This window comes from Phacochoerus africanus, chromosome 15 (genome assembly GCF_016906955.1).
Source record: "Phacochoerus africanus isolate WHEZ1 chromosome 15, ROS_Pafr_v1, whole genome shotgun sequence".
Classification (NCBI taxonomy): domain Eukaryota; kingdom Metazoa; phylum Chordata; class Mammalia; order Artiodactyla; family Suidae; genus Phacochoerus; species Phacochoerus africanus.
In genome coordinates this window covers 141486667-141494798 of record NC_062558.1, presented here as the reverse complement: position 1 = coordinate 141494798, position 8132 = coordinate 141486667, and positions in this window count along the sequence as shown.

The window sequence follows — 8132 nt, the reverse complement described above, 5'->3', positions numbered from 1 at the left end:
GGAAGGGACGGGCGGGACGGGAGCAAACAGGCGCGGCGAAGGCGTGGACCGGGCGCTGCCTCGACCGCCCCAGAAGGAGGGGGCCCGCGGCCAGGAGCGGGGCTGCCTGTGTGTTCGCCTCCGTCACGGAAATTCCTACCCGCCGCGTTCCCGGGGAGCAGAAGGCCCACTAGGGGCCCCCCAGCAGCCCCTCGGACCCTTCCCGCGCTCGGCCCCCTCTCGGCGGCACCCACACCCTGCGGGGCCTCCCCCGGACTCCTCTCTGCCCTCACCTACGTCAGAGGCCTTGGGAGTCCGAGGATCCTTATTTCCCGAGGCCAGGCTCACCTGGCCCTGCTCCCCCCCGCAGGGATGCTGGCGGAGATTGTGAAGCTCTTCCGCCCCCTGCTCGAGGACCTGCACAACTGTGTCCCCACCTGCAACACGGCCCCGAAGCTCGGCAACTGGCGCCTGCTTAACAGGCAGGGCTCCGGCTCCGAGAGCAACGCAGGCTTCCTAACCCCAACCCCAACCCCTGCCTTTTCTGCCAGGAGCCCCCAGGCCTCGCTCTCCGAGGGCCCTCCCTCCAGGGCTGGCCTCCCCCCGCCCCTCCCAGCCCCTGGGATGAGCTCTTGACTGTTTTCCAGCTGCGGGATTCTCTGACACTGTTCGGGTCCTGTCCACTGGAACCTTCCCCTCAACCCCGGGCTCCGGCCGCTGGCCAGCAGCTGCCGACCCACAGGCACCACCACCCAGATGTGCTGGACAGGCCCGCGGCAGGGGATCAGAAGGCAGCCCCCCGAGGTGCACACCTGGCTCTGGGGTGCTGCTGGGTTCTGGGGCGCACACGTGTTTCGCAACTTTCAGCAAGGGTCTCCAGTTTCCTGGGTTCAGGAGGCGCTCGGGTCATGCAGTGCCCCCTATGTGCCCCCCCCCACTCCGTGGAAGCACAGGCTGCATCTTTGGACGCGAGGCGGGGACACGGGGTGGGGGTGAGAGCAGTCAGGCCTCAGGGCCAGAGAGGGCTGCGTGCTCGCTGACGCACTGCTGAGGAAGTGGCGAGTGAGGTCACAGTGTGGTTTCCGCTTCTGAAGGACAGTCGTGCCAAGGACGACAGAGCCGCTGTCTCAGCAAGGCCCCTGGCAGGCCCTCGCCCATGCCCGGGGCTCTGCTCACAGGGAGTCGCGGCCACATGGGCCCTGAAGAGCAGGCTTCTGAGCTGCGCCCGGGCCCCTTCACGGGGCTGCTTTCCCGTAGAGACGCGCCGCAGTGCCACATGGTCTGTGGAGGCAGAACCGGGATGCGGGCCACTGTCAGGGTGAAGGCAGGTTTCTGACTGTGTGGGGGCCACACCTCAACGCACCCCCTCCGCGTTCAGGGGCCAACTGTCTTCCAGAGGGAGAAGAGCCTGCCCGGCATGGAAAACGGTGACCCATGAATGCCATTCCCATGAACGTCACCGATGGGAGATAAAACGACACCTGCGGGCCTGGCGTGCAGGTGCCAGAGCCGCCACAGCGGCCAGCGCTCACGCAGCCGGTCCCTGGGGAGAGGTGTGGCCGCCAGGCCGGGCATGCTGTGGCCAGCCACGCGGGACCGAAGCCCAAGGGACACGCTGTGCGTGCTGCCCAGGGTTCTGGGAAAGGGTGTGTCTGCTGAGACCCCCGCCCCGGCCGCCTGGAGCCGTTTACCCTTAGCTGGAGGGTGGCTTCCCTGTGAACACGTGTTCGGCTCAGGTGGCCCCCCTGCCAGTCACCGCGGGAGAACCTGCTTTTGGCTGGTTTCCTTTAGAGGCGGACCCTGCACCTGCGCCCCGCTGTGCGTGTGTTCAGCCAGCCGTTACTTGGCAGGCGAGCTCCGAGGACCTGTCGGGCTGGGCCGGGCCACTGGGCAGGGTCCCGGGCCGGGGATGGCGGGACAGGCTGGAAGGCTCCTGAGGTCTCGTAGTTCTGCCGGCCGAGACCCAGTAGCAGGCAGAAGGGGTGGGAGAAGGAAGCCAGCCCCTCCTCCTGTGCCCTCTGTGGCCCTAGGTCCCTTGGGCTCATGTCCAGGGTGCCCTACTCGAGGGCCCTTGGTCTGACCACTGGCCGTGTGGCCTTGCGAGACGGCCGGCTGGACACTGAACCAGAGCTGAATCTGCGCGGCTCTGGAGGACGGACAGGGCGTCTGCCTGTTCCTGAGTCTTTGAGAGCCGTGCCTTTTCCTGAGGGTTTTGCAGATGAAGGCGGTCAGGCTGGAGCGCCTAGTGGAGCTGAAGGACCAGTGGATCAGAGAGCTGGTACAGCAGGGGGGCCAGCCCTGGTGGTGGAGGGGCTCCTGCGGCCAGGGCCTGCCCTCCCCTGTCCTTCAGTCTCTGACCTTGAACCCACACAGAACTCCCTCGGACCAGGGTGCTTCCCATTCTGTTGCGCACTGTCCAGCGGGCTCGGGGCGCCTCTACAAGGGTGAGGCCTGGGCCCGTGGGGCTCCCTGTGGCCCGGGGTCCTCCCCCTTCCCCCACCGCAGAGCCCAGTTTGGACATGAAGACTCGGCTCTTGTTCCCTGGGCCCCTGAGCTGTCTTGCCATCAGTCTTTGAACGTGGAGAGGGGCCGGGGTGGGGGCAGCAGCACCTCATGTCAGCTGACCTGGGGTCCCAAACCCCAAACCGGGAGGCTGTATGCCCTGAGGGATGGGCCCAGGTTCCAGATCCCTCGTGGTGATCAGCAAAGATGCTGTCAGCTTGCTCTGCTCTGGAGGTTTTGGGGATCAGTGGAGCCAGGACCTGCAGGCTGCGCCCCCTGCAGTCCCCATGGGGCCCCTGGCCCAGGGTGGGGACTTTAGGGTGGGGGGGGCAGGATACCCCTGGATGCTGAGGTTGGCTGCTGGGGGAGGGCAGGGGGCTGTGTCCTGCTGGCTTCTGAGTCCTGGCGGCCAGCCTTCCCCGCTTCTGCATCCAGGCGGCGCTGGGCACCCCCAAGCCTTGGTTCTGCCCCCCTTCCCAGTGACTCACTGCCCACCTCCCCCCACCCTGGGCCCCCTGCAGGGTTTCAGGAAGCAGCGTCAGAGCTGAAGCCCTCTGTCCGGGTTTCAGAGCTGCTTCCCCTCTGAGTCAGATGGGCCACGTCCTCCTGAGTCAGATGGCAAGCCCTGGCCCCCGTGGCCCCGCTCCTGCAGTCTTCAGAGCCCAGGTCACAGCCCCAGTCTGAGGCCCTTGCTGAGAGAGAATTGGGGTTTAAACTCCTTAGAAGCATGACGGAGGCGGGACGGGGGGATCTGCTTCCCCGCAGGAAGCAATGGAGACGCCCTGGTCAGGAGGGTTCCCTGGGGTGGGGCCTGGGGGGCCCTGCATGCCAGAGGGGCGCTGTTCTGGGCAAGCCTGTGCACCGCCTCCAGCAGGGTAGCAACCGCACCCCTGGGGCAGGAGCCACAGGCCTCCGTGTTTCAGGGGCGCAGCCAGGAGCCACAGGATCTGTGTGCTGGGGGGGAGGGTGCAGCCAGGAACCACAGGCTCTGTGTTTGAGGGCAGGTAGCAGTGGCAATCGGCTACAAGCAGCACCGCTGGTTCCCAGTGTCAGGAGCCAGGGGACCCATGGCAGCCGCGCTCCCCCAGCCCAGAGCTCACAGTGTCTTGCTGTTGGGGACAGGAAGGAAGGGCCTGACCCAGAGCCCTCCAGACCCCAGACCTGGCTGCCGTCCTGCCGCTCTGTCCTGGGGCCAGACACCTGCCCACGGGCGAGGCTGTCTGCTCCTGGGTTGAAGCAGGAGGCTGCGCGTGTGAGCGCGTGTGCGGGGCCTGTCCTGGCGCTCATCAGGAGGCGCGTGGAGATGGAGGACGGGGCTTGTCAAACGCAGCCCAGGGCACCATGATGCCCTGGCAGGGACCTGCTCCCTGCGGGGACCAGGGAGCAGATGCTGAGCCCCGGGGCCCTGAGGCAGGGTGGCTCCCGGGTGAGACTCGCAGCACAAAAAACCGGGCGCGGGCCCGGCTGCCTGGCCTGCCCCCGAGCCCACAGCTGGAAACCCCGGCCCAACTCCAGCTTCCAGGGACTTTAGCCCAGGGCTGGGGCCGGGGGCCAGGCAGGGCGACCTCAGGAAGGGCTGTGCCCTCCTTCCCTCAAGGCGCTGTGCCACCAGCAGGGGCGGGACGGCAGAGGAGTAGCCGGGCCAGGGCGGGGAGGTGGCGGGGGGGGCTCCTCTGGAAGGCTCCCCTCTCGGAAGGCCCTGACTCAGGGGCCCTGGTGGCTGTGTGATGGGTTGTGGACAGAGCTGACTCAGGCCTGGGCCCCTGGAGAGAAGCAGGAGGCAGGACTCGAGGCCACAGTCAGATCCTGAGCTCTGTGGGAGGGAAGGGGCTGCGTCTCCCCACTCCCGCCTTGGCTGGCAAAGGCCCCAAGGCTGCGGCCTCAAAGAGGGCTCCTTGGAGGTTCCCCCTGCCTGTGACCTTGGGGGCCATGACGTCCCACCGTGGGGCGGGGGTGCAGTCCAGGGCGCTCCACGTGGGGTCCAGGCCTGGGGGGTGGCCCTGGAACCCCCAGTGGAGAGCAGACCGCCCGAGCCCACCCCGGCCCTCCCAGGTCTGCCTGTGTCTCGGGGCACCACCTGGAAGAGGCCAGCGGGGTGGGGTGTGTTCGAGGGGGCCATGCGTGGGATGGCTGCAGAGCTGGGGTCTCCCTTGGGGCCCAAAGGAGCCTATGACAAGTGCCCCGTGGTGGGGCTGCTGTGGGTGCCCCACTCCACCTGTGCCCCTGGGGCATCCTCTTGGTCAGGCCAGCACAACCTCTGGCCCAAGAGGCTTCTAGGGCTCCCTCTGGGGAAGGAGGGCCACAGCACAGGGCCCCAGGCGCCCTCCGAGGGGCCTCATCCCATATCTGCCCCTGCCTCCTGCATGCCCCCCCAGCCCCGTGCTGCCCGCTGCTGCAGGCTTCTGGGCTGATTCAAGGTGCTTCTGGGCCCAGCACCTCCCCCCGGCCACCAGGAGGGCCCTGCTTTTTTTTTTTTTTTGTCTTTTTACAATTTTTTGGGCTGCTCCCGCGGTATATGGAGGTTCCCAGGCTAGGGGTCGAATCGGAGCCGTAGCCACCAGCCTACACCAGAGCCACAGCAACACAGGATCCAAGCCGCGTCTGCAACCTACACCATAGCTCACGGCAATGCCGGATCCTTAACCCACTGAGCAAGGCCAGGGATCGAACACTCAACCTCATGCTTCCTAGTCGGATTCGTTAACCACTGAGCCATGACAGGAACTCCAAGAGGGCCCTGCTTTTAAGACCAAAGTTGCCCCTGGGCTGTGTGCCCAGGCCTGGGTCTCTGACCCACGGGGACGAGGTCTGCATGGCCGCGGCGCGTCAGCATGGTGTTCACAGGTGCTCCGTCCCCAGCTCTGAAGCCGGACCGAGGCCAGGACCCCTCAAGGATAGAAGCTGGGCCCCGGGGTCCAGGGTGCAGACCAGATGCCAGGCCAGCTGTCCCACCTGCTGGAGCTGCCGTCTCAGGGCCGCGCTGGCTGGTATCGGCTTCCTGCCGAGCGAGATGCAGAGGTGCCGGGGCTCAGAGTTGCGAGGCCCTGCAGCCCCCGGGCCGGCAGGTGCTCCACCTGCCCTGTGTGTGCCAGTGCGGGGAATGTAGAACCACCCTGTGCCCACCAGGGGCACCCCTCTCCGTGTCCAAGGGGAAGGCAGCCCGAGAGGGCTTCAGGCGGACCCCATGCACAAGCCCTTGGTTGGGGGCCAACGCCTTTCTCCCGCAGCTCAAGGCTCTTCCGGGAAGGAAAGTCCGATGAGTCCCGCCGACTCCGGTGAGGACCACGAGGAGCCGAGGCCACCACTGAGCCGTCTTGTCACTGCCGCCACCCCCTCCCTGCTGGCCCTGGGCTCAGATTTCAGTCACTCCAGCTTTCTCCTGCTATAAACTGTGCGGCTTAGAAACTGCCTGGGAGCTCCCGCTGCAGTGCCAGGGGATTGGCGGCGTCTCTGCCGCACCAGGACGCAAGTTTGATCCCCGGCCCAACACAGTGGGTCAAGGGATCCAGTGTTGAAGTTCCCGTCGCGGCTCAGTGGTAACGAATCAGCTGGTATCATGAGGATGCGGGTTCGGTCCCAGCCCAGCACAGTGGGTCAGAGGATCCAGTGTTGCTACAGCTGCAGTGCAGGTTACAACTGCGGTCTGGATCTGACCCCTGCCCTGGGAGCTCCGCATGCCACACGGTGGCCGGTGGCCGGAAAAGAAAAACAACAAGAAGGAAAAGAGCCCGGCGGCCAAGGAGGAGGTTGAGGCACCGGCCCCGCCCCAGCCCCAGCCCCGGGTCCAGCCCAGGTCCAGCCCAGGTCCAGCAAGCAGAAGCCAGGGTCCATTTCGGTGTTGCTACAGGTGTGAACTGGACCCACGGGTGCCTGATGCACCATGTGGCAGATCTTTTTGCAGGTGTTAAATTACATGTATATATTATATATATTTGCCTTTTTAGGGCCACACCTGCAGCGTATAGAGGTCCCCAGGCTAGGGCTCAAATCAGAGCTGTCGCCGCTGGTCTACCCCACAGTCACAGCAACGCAGGCTCTGAGCCGCCTCTACGACCTACGCCACAGCTCACGTCAACGCCGGATCCGTAACCCACGGAGTGAGGGGAACACCTTAAGAGGCACAGAGATACAACTATGAGCTGCTGATTAGAAACCACTGGGCCAGTGAGTGAGCCTTCAGGCCCCGAGGTAACACAGTGACCGCCCCCCCTCCCAGGTTGGGCTGAGATCAGCGGAGAGCCTGGGCTTCCCCAAACCGCTTCCTGTTTTGTGAAATGGGGAAGTGGAGGTGCTGGCTGGGCACCCGCAGTCACGCCCACTCCCACCCCACTTCGCCCCTGGAGCCCCACTGGGCTATAACCCAAGGGGGACCCCTGCTGGCCAGTGCAGAAATCGCGCCTTCCCGGTGGAGAAACTGGCCACACACTTTGATGCAGTTTTGTAAACTCCCGGCCTTCCTTGGTGACCTTCCTGCCCCAAAAGACTGGAGGGGCTTATGCAAATTCCTGCGTTAGCCAGAAAACTCCCAGGCCTCCACCCACCTGGATACAGCTGGCGGGGGCTGGGGGGGGGGGACTCGATGCAGCTCCGGGGGCCCTGCCTTGCAGCCCCCAGCATGGGCAGAGACACACGGAAACACAGTGGCTTCCACTGGTGGGAAGCCCCACACCCACCCACTGCCTCCACCCTCCCCCAGCTCAGGGCTTGGTCAGTTTTCATGAATTTGGAAACAACCCATCCAGCCTTCCGTTCTTTCTTTTTTTTTTTTTGTCTTTTGTCTTTTTAGGGCCACATCCTAGGTATTTGGAAGTTCCCAGGCTAGGCGTCCAATCAGAGCTGTTGCTGCCAGCCTACACCATAGCCACAACAATGCCAGATCCTTAACCCACTGAGCGAGGCCAGGGATTGAACCCGCAACCTCATGGTTCCTAGTCAGATTTGGGTTTTGCTGCACCAAGACTGGAACTCCCCAGCCTTCCGTTCTGAGTGAGAGGCTGGGTGACATCAGCCCCATCCCAGCCAGACTCAGCTCTGCTGTGCACACACATCCGGGGCTCCCGCTTGGCCACAGGGCTCCGGAGGTTTCTGTTAAGGCAGAAAAGGCATTTCCAGTGGGCTGCATGGCACCAGCACCGCCCTCTCCTCTGGGAACAGGTGGGGGAGGGTTGCCCCCCAGAAGCAGAGCTGGGGAGGGGAGATGATCACGGAGCCTGACGAGTGGCTGGGGCCTCGGAAGCCCACCAGACTGACCTCTGAGTAAAGGCGTGAAGAAAATGCGGGCTGCTGGTTCAGACAGAGGTGCAGCCTGTGCGAGGGGGCTCGGTCCAGAGCACCCCTCCCCCCACGGCCCCCCGTCTGGAAACCCCAGGGCTAGGGCTGCCCTGGGAGGGCTGGGGCTCCCGCGTGGAAAGTGGTAAAAAGACGCCTGGGACACCGGCTGGCGGAAAAACGAATGATTCACGCTGGTGGCCCTTGGGTGGCAGAACAGTCATTTTTGTATTGTTCACAGTTTCTGCAAAAGCAACTTGTTCTGTAATTGGGGAAAAGAAGCATAATGATTCTAACACGCTTCCCGAGAGACAGTCCTGCTGCTGGGCCCACGTGTCCTTGAAAGTCACTCCTGCGGCGCGTGCCTCTCACAGGCTCCGAAA